We start from the raw sequence: 16,534 nt of genomic DNA on the forward strand, positions 1-16,534 counted from the left end.
GGCCTCTCAGTATTCTGCAAGTTTCGGAGATCCACCCCACCCCCATCTTTCTAAACTACATCGAGTACAGAGCTCAGAGTCCTAAACCATTTCTCATATGATAAGCTCGTCATCCACGAGATCGTTCTTGTAAATCTCCTCTGGACCCCCTCCAATGCCTGCACATCCTTCCTTAGAACAAGGCCCAAAGCTGCTCATTATATTCCAAATGCGTTCTGACTAGAACCTTATGCAACCCCAGCTGTATATCCCTGCTCTTGTATTGCAGTCCTTTCAAAATGAATGCTAACACTCCATTTGCTTTCATAACTACTTATTGACCATGTGTGTTATCTTTAAGTGAATCCTTAACGAAGACTCCCAAGTCCCTTTGTACTTAGATTTTTGAAGCCTTTCCCTGTTTAGAAAATAGTTTACATCTCTATTCTTCCTACCAAAGTTCATCATACTTTCCCACATTATATTCCATCTGCCTCTTCTACTCTGCTCGTCTGTCCAAGCCCTTCTGTTGCCTCCCGCCTCTTCAACCTGTTCTTCCACCTATCTTTATGTTTTTGTATCTTAGCAACAATACCCTCAGTTCCTTCATCCATATTGTTAATGTATAAAATGAATAGGTGTGGTCCCAATACTAACCCCTGCAGAACTCCATTAGTCACTGCCATCCTGAAAAAGACCGTTTATCCTTCCACTGTGCCTTCTGCCCATCAGCCATCCTCTATCCATGCTAATACCTTGGGCCGAACAGCATAGGCTTTTATCTTATTTAGTAGACACCGATGCAGCAAACCTTGTCAAATGTCTTCTGGAACTCCAAAAAATCATGTCCATTGTGGCTCAGAGATAGTAAGAATTGCCGATGCTGCAGTCAAAGAACAGTGTTGAGCTGGAGGAACACAGCAGGTTAGGCAGCATCAGAGGAGCAGGAAAGCTGACGTTTCAGGTTAGGACCCTACTTCAGAAATTTTCAGAAACCATTTCTGAAGAAGGGTCCCAACCCAAAACGTCAGCTTTCCTGCTCCTTTGATGCTGCCTGGCCTGCTGTGTTCCTCCAGCTCCATACTGTGTTATGTCCATTGGCTCTCCTTTGTCTAACTTGGTAATTACTTCCTCAAAAAGTTCTTTGCCTTTATCAAGCATCATCTCCCCTTGACGAAGCCGTGCTGATTCAGCCCTATTTTACCATGCACTTGCACGTACTCCGCAATCTCGTCATTAATAATGGACTCTAAATTCTTACCAAAGACTGATATCAGGCTAACTAGTTTATAATTTGCCGCCTTCTGCTTCCCTCCCTTCTTATTCAGGAGTACTACATTAGCCATTATCCAGCAGAACATCTACATTCTGCTTGCAAAAAAGACCCTGAACTACCTGTTGCCTGCCACTTTAATGCACCACCCTGCTCCCTGGCCAACATCTCTGTCTCGGGCTTGCTGCAGTGTTCCAGCGAACCTCAGTGCAAGCTGGAAGAACAACACCTCTTTTTTCTGCTTAGGGACCCTGCAGCCCTTCGGACTCAATATCAAGTTCAATAATTTTAGGGCCTAAACTCTCCTATGTCTCAGCCCCCTACCCCACACACCAGGCCTTGTTACCACATAGCCTGCCATTACACACTACCTGTTGTTAGTCACTCATAGTCCCCATTAACAACTATTCACCTCCCAGTCTGATCATAATCAACTCTTTGTCTATCCAACTGCTCTTCCATCTCTTTAGGATCTATCCTATCGTTTACTCCCTACCCCATCCCTCTCCCTTTTTTCTGAATATAAACTGATGCTTTCCCAGACACCATCAGTTCTGAGGAAGGGTCCCTGAACACGAAATGTTAACTCTGTTTGTTTCTTCACAGATGCTGCCAGATCTGCCGAGCTTTTCCAGCAACTTTATTTTTGTTCATAAATATGATTTCCTTGATTGGGGCTGTTAATCTGGTCCAATCAGGGATCCATGTCTGACAGATTAGAACAGGTGTGTCACACATCCTCACACTCTGAGAGCTAGCTCTAAGGGAGCTAGGTCAGTGTCAAGGATTGTCAATGTGTAAATAAAGGGTGACTTGGTGACAGGATATCGGCCTCTGTGGAGTTATTTCAGTGGTAGCTGGAGTAAAGCACACCCCTGAAGAAATTAGCTTGCAACAATTATCTTTGGGTTGGGGTAAGCCTTTCTGGCATTGTGCCATTATTTGGGAAGTTTGACACGTTCAATCCTGTCGTCAAAGTCTGGGCCCAGTAGTGCAAGGAAAGTGTTATTTTTGCAGGCAAATGACATTGGGGCAGATGAAAAGCAATGAGTAATTCTCCTGACAGCTTGTGCTTATGAGGAGCCTAATATTTCTTAAGGCACCAGATACTAAAATCTTTCAAGAGTTGATGAATTTAGTTAAGGAATATATGACCCCAAGCCTCCTCTAATTCTGAGACGCTATAATTTTAACTCATAATTCAAGACTCAGGGGAATCAGTACCAGGATTTTTGTGTAGGTTATGGTGACTAACAGAGGCATGTGACTTTGGTCATTAAGGGTTCATAATGAGATGCTGAGAGACCATTTGGTACGTGGGATTAATTACGTAACCATGCAAAAGCACCTACTAGCTGAAGCCCAACTGGACTGGAGACAGGCACTACAACTGACTTTGTCATTGGAAAACTCAGCAAATGGATCATATGAGTTGCAGACTATTCATTTGGAAGTGGACACCCGCATCAGTCAGACTGAACTTGGGGAAACACCACCTAAGTGCAGGTAATTTCATTGCTTCACTCAGGACATATCCCGAATAGAGGAACTCTAGGTCTGTCCACAGCAAAACCCCAAAACAAAGACAAGCCTTGGCCAAAATGTTAACATTTTCTTCAGGATCCAGGCCAGCAAGCCATTGTATTTGTTACAGGTATGCAGACTCGAAACAGCAGAAGAATCTCACTAAACCTAAATTGAGCAAGAGAACCAATAGGCTGGTATCCAGGAGAGTGCACACCCTGGAAAGTCCACCTACATCTAGTTTGGAACAGTTAAACTGCTTAGCAACATCAAAATAAATGTCTGGTTAAATGGTCATCTGGTTGTAATGGAGGTCAGCACTGGCATGGTCATTTCAATGATTGGAGAACCAGTCTTTAACAAAATTCGTTCTGGACTCTAATGCTTAAGTTTATGCAAGACTAGCACCCATACCAGAGAATCTTTATAGATTAAGGGTACAACTTTGATTCCAGTCTCACGTGAGAAGCAGCTGGTTCATTTACCACTAGTTGTAGTAAACGGCTCGGGCCCAAGCTTGTGTGGCAAAATTGGTTGAGAAAGATTCACCTCCATTGGCTGAGCTTCTTTGATTAGAAAATGGGCTGCGTGAGTGAAGTTCTAAATAAATATTTGGATGTCTTTCAGGAAGATCTAGGGACTATCAAAGGAGCGAAAGCTACTATGTCGACCAGGAAGCAATTCCACGATTCTGCAAGGGCCTCCCAGTGCTATTTACTTTATGGACAAAAGTAGAGGCAGAAATCAGAAGGCTGGAAAGTGAATGAATCATCAAAACCAGTCCAGACTGCAGAACAGGCAGTACCGCTTGTACTGATTGACAGGTCGGTTCACCTTGGTGGGGATTTTAAACAAATGGCAAACAGCAGCTGGATAAATACCCAATCCCTTGCATAGCAGATTTATATACAAAGCTGGCAGTGAGGCTGCCCTTCACAAAGCTGGACACGAGCCATGCAAACGTGCAATTGGGGTTAGATGAGGATTCCCAAAGGTACACTGCAATTAATACTCATAAGGATTTGTACCAATGTACGAGACTGCCACTTGGGATATTGTCAGCCTGTGCAATTTTTCGCTAGGCAATGGAGAACATTTTATAAGGTCTACCTCAGGTTGCCATCTATCTAGTTGACATGCTATTAACAGGGAAGGCCAATAAGGAGCACTTAGAAAACTTGGACATAGTCCTTAGAAGTTTCTCTCAAGTGGGTATATGTTCCAAAGCGAGATCTGGTATTGACATGCAATGCCTCCCCATATGGCATCAGGGGAGGTCAGAGTTGGTTTTGCTATAATGGGTATTCCAGCATCGCAAATTGGCTATAACATGACTGAGGAACAGGGGAATGCTATTTCTAAAACACGAGCTTGTGTTGGCTATAACGCAATTTTATCGGTGCATGGAGGAGTATGTGTTGACATCACATGTTTAACAGGCTTTGTCCTGAATACGTGCAATGTTAGTGCCGAAAGAGTCTCCACGCTGGCATCATGTGATCATTTTGCAGACTTTATTGTGAAGCCCTTTCTATGAGAGGTACAGTACTCAGTGATTTTTGGTTTTTTTTGCAAGTTCTGCCGTGTTACACACAAAAACGCAAAGACAAAGTGACAAGAATGTTAGCAAGAAGCACCCTGGTGATAAAAGTCTGGGTGGTGAACATAAAAGAAAAGCTATTACACTGGAAAAGAAGCTAAATATTATAAAGTGTTTGGAGCGTAATGAGACAACATGTGATATAGTTTGCATTACAGGAATAAAGGAGTCTACCTTATGCACCATTAGAGACAATGCAGAAAAGATTAAAGCAAGCTATATTTACTAAAAGTCTGAGTGCTAGCAAATCTGTGAGGTCACGGACAAAGGAACTTGAGGAAATGGAGTGGCTTCTAAGTGTGTGGATAGAAGATCAAACGAAGAAATTATCTGGGCCCACCTTTCTCGCCATAAAAGAGAAAGCCTTATCAATTTATGAAGATCTAACAAAAGAAGCTGAAAATCCCACAGATGTTCCTGCCTTTAGTGCTAGTTGTGGCTGGATTGCTAGTTTTAAGAACCGTTATGCTTTTCATAATGTAAAGTTATATGACGAAGCTGCCAGCACAGACAAGGAGCATGCGATGGCATTTCCTCCCATAGTAAAAAAAATTAATTGACAAAAAAAGCTACAATTTAGATCAGATTTTCAATTTGGATGAGACTAGATGCGAATGCCATCAAGAATCTACATTTCTATGGATGAAGCACATGCTCCAGGCTTTAAGGTGGAAAAGTATCATATGAATGTGCTACTGGGTGTCAATGCCAGTGAAGACTTAAAGCTTAAGCCTGCGGTGGTATACCACTCTGCCAGGCCGCGAACTTGGAAGATTACCTTAAGTCTACTCAAGATGTTTACTTTACGTCAAGAAAAAGAGGTTGGATGATGGGGCAATTTTTTTCTGACCATATTGTTGACATTTGGAAGATGTTTTTAGAAAGTGTTGCAGGAAAAAAAAATTGGATTTCAAGATTCTCTTCATCCTGGATAATGCGCCAAGCCATCCTCCCACCATTGTTGAGCTTTCTGAAAACATCAAAATGCTATTTCTACCCCCAAACACAACCCATGGACCAGGGTACAATAGCAGCTGTTAAAGCTTATTATTTAAGGTGCACATTTAAGAGGCTGATTGCAGCCACTGGGGGGGATAAGGACAGTGTTCTTCAATTTTGGAGAAGTTTTAACATCAAAGATGCAATTGGCATTATCGTGGAGGCCTGAGGTGATGTCAGTAAAGAGTGCTTGCATGCAGTTTGGTGGAAGCTTCTCCCAGACTTTTTTCAAGATTTTAAAGGCTTTGATCTGTCAGAGGAGCTCCCAAGAATCAAAGAACATTGTTGGTGCTATTGCAAAGCAAGTTAGATTTGAAGAAGTGGAGAGTGAGGATGTTGAAGAGCTGCTGTGAAGACCTCTCTACAGCTGATCTACAACAACTTATTGCTGAGGGGGCCGTAGAAACTGCAGATGGAGAAGATGAAGTCCAGGATGCAGCACCATGAGAGCTTTCCACCTCTGTTTTGTCTTCTATCCTGAGGGAAATTGAGAAGCAGTTGCAGCTCTTAGAGGACAATGATTACAATGCAGAACACAGCAGGGTAGTAGTTTGTGGAATAAGATCTTATTTGGCACCCTATGAACAATGAAAGAAGAAAAAGGGCAAAGCAGCAAAAACTGGATGCCTTTTTGAAGCCAACCCCCCAAGAAACAGAAGACAATGAAACACAGCCATCCACTTCTGGATTGACAATTTTTCACCCATAACCCTGCAACCACAACTGCACCTGAAGGTGATGATGATGATGATGATGAAAACCCTCAGCCTCTGCATTAACAACAGAGCAACCTCAAAACCTCCTCCCCCATCAAATCATCTTGACATTTTTTCAAGGTAAGGTGTTAAATTCACTTTTATTTCATCATTAGATATGAATTAAACATTTATTCAAACTGTGCTATCCTTTGTGTTAGGCTTTTGAGTGATTTTTGAGCAATTTTGAGTGATTTTTTTTGGTGGCCTGCCCCTAACCCCACTTTTCCCATAGGCTCTGTTATTTCTATAGTGTGATTTTCTATAACGTAACGTTGCGCAGGAATGCAGCTATTGCGTTATAGCAGAACCAACTATATTAGCTCATAGGTGACTCAATGAAGAGAAATGTCCAAAAGCATATGCATCCAGGACTTTGGATAATGCAGAGTGTAAATACGCCCAGATAGAGAAAGCAGGTTTGGCAATCATATTTGGAGTCAGGAAGTTCAACCAATACCTTTTCAGACATAAATTTGTAATAATAATTGACCATAAGCTCCAAATAGGTCTACTGAAAGGGGACAAGGCAGTGCCACCCATAGCTTCAGGCCAAATTCAGCGGTGAGCTCTATTGCTAATTGTGTGTAATTATGAGTTAGAACACCATCCGGGTAGCCAATTAGTGAATGTGGATGCATTGATGCTCCTCCCACTGGCAGATACACCACCAGTGGTACCGCCACTGGAAGAATCTGTAATGGTTTTGAATTTTCCGGACACACTTCCAGTCACAGCTGACAAAATCAGACTTTGGTCACAGAAAGATCTGGTCCTGGCAAAACTGAACAGCAGTTAGTGATGGGGGAAAGCAAAGAGCTGTCACAATTAGAATTGAAACTTTTTTTGGATCCGGAGAGACCAGATCATAGTATAGGACAACATATTATGGGGAGCAAAAGTGATTGTTCCAAGCAACAGCCATCACCAGATACTGGCTGAACTCCACCAGGATTATCCAGGGATTTCCAAAATGAAAATGTTGGTGAGAAGTCATGTCTAGTGGCCAGGATTGCATCAGACATATCCGTGTTGTTGGAGCAGTGCCCAGAGTGCCAAATAGGTCAATAATTACTGCCAGCAGCTCCCCCACATTTGTGGGATTTTCTGGGTAAAGCCGAGACTTGGTTACAAGTTGACTATGTGGGTCCTTTCATGGGCGCAATGTTCTTAGTCATTGTGGATGTCCATTCAAAGTGGTTGGACGAGCATAGAAATCATTCGTCGAACACGGGGATGATGATAGAAAAACTGGGTACATCTTTTGCAATACACAATCTCCTGGAAGTGTTGGTCACAGGTAATGGACAGATAATTTACTAGCAGGGAGTTTGGTCATTTCCTAATGCCATTCGACATATAAGGACAACTCCATACCATCCATCATGCAATGGTTTGAGAGAAAGAACAGTCCAAACTTTGAAGGCAAGCTTAAAGAAACATCCTCCAGCTTCACTAGATACCAAACTGTCCCGGTTCCTATTTGATTATAGTATCACCCCTCATGCAAGTATAGTGATAGCTCCAGCAGAGTTGCTAATGGGGAAAAGACTTCACACCAGGTTAAATCTGATCTTCCCACATCTGGGTGGGGGGGTGGTGGTGGTGGTGTGGTGGGTGAAATGGCATCAGGAGTGCCAATGCCTGATACGAGACTCTGCTAAGTGAGAGAGACTGTTGACTTCAGGGGCCGAAGTTTGATGTAGGAACCATAGGAATAGCCCTGCATGGGTAAGAGGCATGGTCAACGCAAGATCAGATCCAGTGACATATACCATTTGAGGAGGTGCGACAGTCCTGAACAAGCACATAGACCATATGAAAGCTGCAAACTTGCAAACAAGGCAGCAGCAAAACATGCCCAGCTCCTCAGAACAGTTGGAAAGACTGGCAGAACACATAAAGTTTCCCACTATATCAAGCATTGAAGAGACCTTGGAATATGAGATGGATATGGCAGATGTTGCTGCCTCAATGCCTTTGCCACCTGAAGAAGAGAGTGAACTTCTTTCAAGATATTCTGGGTGCAAGAGGCGAGCTACTGTGCATTACATTCAGCCTGTATCAAAGGAAGCTGACCCAGTGCTAAAACATCCCAGGAGAAGTTACAAAGAAAAAAACTGGCCTATGTCCTAGGACTCTGGGGAGGAATATAATGATTTATAATGAGGTCAGCCAGATGGATGCCATAAAATACAGTTCCCTGATTGGGGCTAGTAATCTGGCCCAATCAGGGAGCTCTGGCTGAGATAAAAACAGGAATGTCAGCCATCCTCACACTCTGAGAGCTGGCTCTGGGGGAGCTGGATCAGCGTCAAGGATTTATGACATGCAAATAAAGCATGACTTGGCCATGGGAAACCAGCCTCTGTGGAGTTACTTCTATTGCCACCTAGTCTATGAAGGCAGCCATTTGCTTGCATGTTGGAGCCATGATAGCAGATAGAGCTTTGCCAGTTTTCTCTGCCCTTTGCTCAAACTATGCATTATTTCTGGCCTGTGGCCAGATGGCCCCCTGCTTATCCCTTCATCTCCATCAGCTGATTAATGACTAAATCCAGAGGCTTATCATCTATACTAAGTTCAGCAGGAGCCTGTTCTCCAGCAATTCCCCAAGTGTCAGAGATATTAGCTGTTTCTTCTTCCTCGAGCCACAGATCTGTGTTAGCACCATGCTAACCAAGGTGAATGTCGCTGTGCTGGTAGAGGGTGGGAGAATTGAAGGGTTGCCTTGCCTCCTCTAAGGCTTAAGTGTGTTCCTCCTTTTTGATTTGATTTGATTGATTTATTATTGTCACACATACCAAGATACTGTGAAATGCGTTGTTTGTGTGTTATCCAGGCTATGCATATCATACATAAGTACATCAGGGCAATAGATAGAATGCACATTATAGGTGCAGGGAAGGATCAACGTTAATGCATGAGAGGTCTGTTCAAAAGTCATTTAACAACAGAGAAGAAGCTGTTCTTGAATCTGTTGTACGTGTTTCCAAACTTTTGTATCTTCTGCTCAATGGAAGAGGGTGGAAAACATAACTGGGTTGGAAGGGGTCTTTCAAGGGGCTGTAGAGGCAGGGCAGGGGGCTGACATTCTTCTTTTTCTTGTTCAGAATGAGATCCAGAGGCTGCAAAAAAAAAATTGTCAGTGTTAGGAACTACCACCACTATCTAAAGCTTCATTAAAACTTTGGTGCTTGATGTGCAGCTGGGAGAAGCAGATTGGGGGCTGATATACTAAATGGCTGAAGATAACCAATCTCTTCTTTAGTATAGCTACAAGCCTCTTGCTTCCTTCCAGTTTAATGGCCTGGTCCTTAAAGGCAGCCAAGAGCATTATGTCAAGCATTAGCCCCATCCTTGTATGAACACAGGCTAGGCACTTTTATGCTTATTGTGCCTATTCTTCTCCTGCAATAAAGATGCAGTAAGAGATGATAGTATGTATGCATGAGCATCATGAGTAAGAAAAATGTCATTTGGGAAATACTAGGTATTAAAAAGTCATGAAATATGAGCAAACTTGTTCTTCAAACAAGTGGCAAACTAGTTATCAATTAAGCCCCAAAGTAAATTAACCTACATTAAACTCCTTAATTGCCAGCAAGCATTCAAGGCTATGGGCTACTACTGGAAAGTGGTGGTTTAATATAACTTTGGCAATGCAGACTTGATGGACCAAAGGGAGTCTCTTCTGTACTGTATGATTCTATGAAACTCACAGACAGAACAAGTCTCTCTCACACACACACACACACACACACCACGCACGCACAGACGTGAAAACTCTGAGGATGAAGAGTTCAAACTAAAAAGGTAGAATGGTGTAACTTTTTTTACAGTTCCTTTGATTCTTTATTGATGTGATCACATCACTGTAGGTCCCAGAATGATGGGAGATTTTCAGCCCAGTTTTCAGATCCGGTTGTGAAATGGTTAGAAGCAATGTCCCCTCTCAGTTAAAAATACAAATTGGTGGAAAAGTTCAGCAGGTCTGGCAGCATCTATGGAGACAAATCAGAGTTAACGTTTTGGGTCGAGTGACCCTTCCTCACAACTGCATCAACTGCCGAGCTTTTCCAGCAATTTCTATTTTTGTCTCTGATTTACGGCATCCACAATTCTTTTGGTTCCCTCTAGGTTACATGGCTGTGCACACAAGGCAGCCTCTTGGAGTGTCTGCACACAGCACATACCTGACATGATCAGGTTTTAATTAAACTGCTTCACTGAGAGGGATATTAAGAATGCTTCTTTCAGCTATAAGTTCTGTCTCTTACAGGCTGAGAAACAGTACTATGTTGAGGCAAACATCTCCAGCAACTGCCCAAATCTGAGAACACAATCACATGAGTAAACCCAATACACCCCCTTGCGAGGTATCTCCTGCTTTTAGGTCCACCTCCACACTTAGTCTTCAGGAAAACAAGATTCGCATAGAATCCCTACAGTGTGGAAACAGGGCCTTTGGCCCAACAAGTCCACATTGACCCATCCCTCTATAACCCATCTAAACTCCACATCCCTGAACACTATGGGCAATTTAGCATGGCCAATCCACCTAACCTGCACATCTTCGGACTGTTGGGGAAACTGGAGCACCCGGAGGAAATCCATGCAGACGCTGGGAGAATGTGCAAACTCCACACAGACAGTTGCCCGAGGATGGAATTGAATCCAGGCCTCTGGCACTGTGAGGCAGTAGTGCTAACCACTGTGCCACCCCATTCTGCCCCTTAAATCAGATCACTCATCACAGTGTAAACCTCAGAACTTTCTTGTTTGTATGATCCTGTTTTACCTAGGGTAGATAATTTAATCATACATTATTATTGGGTTCATATATTTGCTTACACTATTTCAGACACATTCAGGATTGAATGTTTTTTAAGATTGTAATATGCATTTATGTGCTAAGTTTTAATTTTAGCTGATGCACAATTTTCTCCAACATGAATCAACGTCCAAAACCTATGTACAGTATGGCTATTGTTTCAATGCACATCTAAGGTACATATTACATGCCTTTTTGGGCAAGTGAATGGATGCTTCTTGGTGGCATGTGAAAATCCATTAGTAAATGTTTCAACTTCTTCAACATAACATACTTTTAAACTGGATTAATATGATCAAAAAGGGAAAAGAGAAGCAAATAAACTCTAATAAATATTTACATCTGATCTGAAAATTGAGCTGTCCATGACTTTGCACATGATAAGCAATAAGCAATTTCAGCTTAAAAATAATTATATACATAAATGATGTATATTGTATGCAATCCTGCATACTGTATTAGTTATTTTGCACATGCAGAAAATACACTCATAGTTTACGCTGAAAATAAACCTTCCAGTTTACCAACAAAACTGAAATATCCTCTGTGTTAATTTACATATATCAAGTATTTAAACATTTACAAGTGACAATTCTGATCTCATTGAATTTTATAATTAACTTTACCTGATTTTGGTTTGCTACAGCATTCATTGTGGCATTGTTCTCTTTCAGTTTAATGTTATATTTCTACTGTTTTGATGACCTCTTCCTGAGCTCCACCATGCAGAAATGGCTTTCAACTGCTTATATATTTTGAATAAATGTCAAAACTACCCATCCCATATTATGTGAAGCCTCCCCTGAATGGAATGATCTCACCCCCTCGTTAACAGTTCCATTGACATTAAAAGCTCTGAAGATGACAGCAGAACTAATACCTTATCGTCAGTACTGCAGAGATTACTGTGCATCACTATCATTAAATGGAATTCAAGAATTAGGCAACTAAAAATTCAAAACAAATTGAATTCTGGGAGCTTCAGTGCACACGTTAGTTTGATGTTTGCATTTGTTCTCAAAAGACAAACAAAATTATTTTTCAAAATTTAGAGATTTTGAACTTCAACAAACCATTTTTCTCTCAAAGGATTTGTAACAGCTACTATAAATTGGTCTTGTCCTCTGTAATCTGAGGGCAATGTTTTTAATTGTTCATGGAGCTACAGCACTGGAAAACTGCGTGATCATTATTTTGATAATAGCATGCCTGATGAATAATGTGATCTGATTAAGAATGAATGCTCATAGATTGCTTGAAGCTTAAGGGCAAAACCATTAAAAATCATAAGCACCTTTCCACAACATTTAACTAAATGCAACATAATAAGAACATAAGAACTAGGAGCAGGAGTAGGCCATCTGGCCCCTCGAGCCTGCCCGCCATTTAATAAGATCATGGCTGATCTTTTTGAGACTCAGCTCCACTTACCCACCCACTCACCATAACCCTTAATTTCTTTACTGTTCAAAAATTTATCCAGCCTTGCCTTAAAAACATTCAGCGAGGTAGCTTCAACCACTTCACTGGGCAGGGAATTCCACAGTTTCACAACCCTTTGGGTGAAGAAGTTCCTCCTGACCTCAGTCCTACATCTGCTTCCCTTTATTTTGAGGTGATGCCCTCTAGTCCTAGTTTCACCTGCTAGCGGAAACAACCTCCCTGCCTCCACCTTATTTATTCCCTTCACAACCTTATATGTTTCTATAAGATCTCCCCTCATTCTTCTGAATTCCAATGAGTATAATCCCAGTCTACTCAGTCTCTCCTCATAATCCAACCCTCTCAACTCTGGAATCAACCGAGTGAATCTCCTCTGCACCCCCTCCAGTGCTAGTATATCTCTTCTCAAGTAAGGAGACCAAAACTGCACACAGTACTCCAGGTGTGGCCTCACCAGGACCCTATACAGCTGCAGCATAGCCTCCCTGTTTTTAAACTCCATTCCCCTAGCAATGGCAGACAAAATTCCATTTGCCTTTTTAATTACCTACTGCACCTGCAATCCTACTTTTAGCGATTCATGCACAAGGACACCCAAGTCCCCCTGCACAGCAGCATGCTGCAATTTTTTACCATTTAAAACATAGTAAGTCCCCAACTCCAAATCATCTATGTAAATTTTAAACAATTGAGGTCCCAACACTGATCCCTGAGGCACACCACTAGCCACTGACCGCCAACCAGAAAAACACCCATTTACCCCTACTCTTTGCTTTCTACTGGTCAACCAATCCTCTATCCATGCCAATACATTACCTGTAATACCGTGCAACTTATGTGGCAGCCTTTGGTGTGGCACCTTGTCAAATGCCTTCTGGAAATCCAGATACACCACATCCACAGGTTCCCCATTGTCCACCATGCAAGTAATGTCCTCAAAGAATTCCACCAAATTAGTTAAACATGACCTACCCTTCATGAACCCATGCTGGGTATTCCCAATGGGACAATTTATATCCAGATGTCTTGCTATTTCTTCCTTAATGATAGATTCAAGTATTTCCCCCACTACCGAAGTTAAGCAACTGGCCTATAGTTACCTGCTTTTTGTCTATTTCCTTTTTTAAACAGTGGCGTCACATTGGCTGTTTTCCAATCTGTGGGAACCACCCCAGAGTCCAGTGAATTTTGGTAAATAATTACTAGTGCATTTGCTATTTTCCCCATCACCTCTTTTAGTACCCTGGGATGCATTTCATCAGGGCCAGGAGACTTGTCTACCTTTAGCCCCCATTAGCTTGCCCAGCACTGCCTCCTTAGTGATAATGATAGTTTCTAGGCCCTCACCTGCTATAACCTTCTTGCCATTAGTTTTCGGCATGTTATTGTGTCTTCCACAGTGAAGACCGACAGGAAATAACTGTTTAATGTCTCGGCTATTTCCTCATTCCCAGTTATTAAATTGGCCTTCTCATCCTCTAAAGGACCAATGTTTACCTTCGCCACTCTTTTACGATTTACATACTTATAGAAACTTTTGCTGCCTGTTTTTATATTCTGAGCTAGTTTACTCTCATAATCTATCTTACTTTTCTTTATAACATTTTTGGGGCTTTCTGTTGGCCTTTAAAGATTTCCCAGTCTACTAGTTTCCCACTACTCTTTGCTTTTTTGTATGTGTTTTTTTTCAATCTGATACTTTCGTTTATTTCCTTAGACATCCATGGCTGGCTCTTTCTTTTCCTACAGTTCTTCCTTATCATTGGAATATACTTCTGCTGAGCACTGTGAAAAATCGTTTTGAAAGTCCTCCACTGTTCCTCAATTGACCCACCATAAAGTTTTTGCTCCCATTCAACCTTAGCTAACTCCTCCTTCATTCCTTCATAGTCTCCTTTGTTTAAGCACAAGACGTAGGTACTGGATTTAACCTTCTCACGTTCCATCTGTATTTTAAATTCGACCGTACTGTGATCGCTCCTTCCGAGAGGATCCCTAACTGTGAGATCATTAATTATTCCTGTCTCATTACACAGGACTAGATCTAGGATAGCTTGCTCCCTCGTAGGTTCCATTGCATACTGTTCAAGGAAATTATCGCGGATGCATTCTATGAACCCCTCCTCAAGGCTGCCATGACCGACCTGGTTTGACCAATTGATAGGTAGATTAAAATCCCCCATGATAATTGCTGTACCATTTTTACATGCATTAGCTATTTCTATGTTTATTGCCCGCCCCACAACGATGTCATTATTTGGTGGCCTATAGACCACACCTATCAGTGACTTTTTCTCCCTGCTATTCCCAATTTCCACCCAAATGGATTCAACGTTTTGTTCAGTAGAACCTATATCATCTCTCACTACTGCCCTGATATCATCCTTAAAAATCAGAGCAACACCACCTCCCTTACCTTCCTGTCTGTCCTTCCGAACAGTTTGATACCCCTGGATATTTAACTCCCAGTCATGACCATCCCGTAACCGTGTCTCTGTAATGGCCACTAAATCATACCCATTTGCCATGATTTGCGCCGTCAACTCATCCACCTTGTTTCGAATGCTCCGAGCATTCAGACAAAGTGCCCTTATGCCAGTTTTTGCACCTTCTTTTTGGGTCCTATTACCTCCATTATTAACAGCTCTTGAGTTCTCCTTCCCTTTAACTTTTTTCCTAATTTTCAATGGAGTTGAAGCTTCCTTATCACCTGCTAACCTGCTGCTTTGCATTACATTAATTGTTATTCTCCCTCTACGCTCACTTCTCCCTTCCCCCCTAGTTACTAGTTCAAAGTCCTATTAACCATCCTATTTACCCTTTTCGCCAGAACACTGGACCCGGCCCTGTTCAGGTAGAGTCCATCCCAGCGGTATAGATCCCTCCTGTCCCAGAATTGATGCCAGTGCCCCATGAAAAGGAAGCTATAATTTTGATTATATAGTTTCAGGTTATTTGCACGTTGCCAGGTCAAAACAATGAATCAACTATTGCCTTATTCATGACAGAGAACACAATAACTTTGACCATTCAGAGGCTAGACAGATTTTGTTTCCATCCCACTCAATGTAGAAAGTTGCAGGAGGAAACCTGCAAAAATATTTAAGTAACATCAGGACTGACATTTGTCTGCCATGCATGGCAAATTTTGCAGTGAATGGAAAACCTGTACTGCAATATGTATTGGTGAATATTTAGCTATGTTCTTTGGATAGTGAAATGGGGCAATTGGGGGTTGATCTCATTAAAATGCACCAACAATCTTAAAGTATGCAGTGTAGCAATGAGAACTCTTTCTGGGAATGATGGACTTTGTTACCAGTAATGATTCTAGATATGTTAATAGGCTTTGCAACCTGAATGAAGCATATTATTCTTGCTGCACTGAGAATGAGATAAAAGGAGCTGAACACAGGCAGGGCAGTTGACTAACTATCAAAACCAGCAGAGTCAAGCCAAAAAGTTGTTAGCAGTAAACATCTGCTGAGTAAGTATTGTCCAGCTTACTGATTAGTTATGAAACACACCATGTGATGTGCATACTGAAAGTAATCATTGATTAATAACCATAACAAATATTTACTCTGAAACTAGAGTACTAAGAATTATAAAATGCTACTGCAGCTCTATTTTTGAGAAGTTCTTTGCTTAACTAAAATAACCTTCTCCTTGGCCTATGTTTGAATGAAATTTTTGCTTGCTTGAACCCTACAGACTCAAAAGTGATCATTTCATCACAATAAATGGTTTAGATGGTAGATCATCATACAATGAGAGTCTTGCAGTGCATTTGACCTGTTCTTGCTTGCTTACATCACAGTTTAGAAAGTAAGCAAAGTATTTTATGTGACATCAGTGCTATCAATCACTGAAATAGAGAACATGCACCAGAGCATAATATGTATATATATATAGCACTTGGAGTAGGAAACCTACAGGACTATGTCACTGAAGATTGGTTCTTATAGGTTTGATTTGTCAAAAGATGGCTTCCTTCTTTGCCACATTGAACAGAGTGCACAGAAAACCAGATTGTGGAGACACATTTTCAATGTATACTATCATGCAAGCTTATGAAAATACAGATTTGATAATAGAATTTGAGAATACAGTTGTTTTATTCAAGT

The 16,534-nt window shown here is 41.6% G+C and overlaps 1 long non-coding RNA gene across 2 annotated transcripts in view; it reads left to right on the top strand.

Moving 5' to 3' along the window:
- Positions 1-3,403: 3,403 nt before the first annotated feature.
- LOC125483255 overlaps positions 3,404-16,534 on the top strand; it is a 50,906-nt gene continuing 37,775 nt past the window's right edge. The window contains exon 1 of one of the 2 annotated variants that reach the window (XR_007262202.1): positions 3,404-3,600. This is a non-coding gene — a long non-coding RNA (uncharacterized LOC125483255). Of the gene's footprint in view, positions 3,601-6,160; positions 6,212-16,534 lie in introns of those variants that run through there. The other variant, XR_007262201.1, reaches the window with a different exon arrangement.

This window comes from Rhincodon typus, chromosome 6, assembly GCF_021869965.1.
Source record: "Rhincodon typus isolate 14 chromosome 6, sRhiTyp1.1, whole genome shotgun sequence".
NCBI lineage: Eukaryota > Metazoa > Chordata > Chondrichthyes > Orectolobiformes > Rhincodontidae > Rhincodon > Rhincodon typus.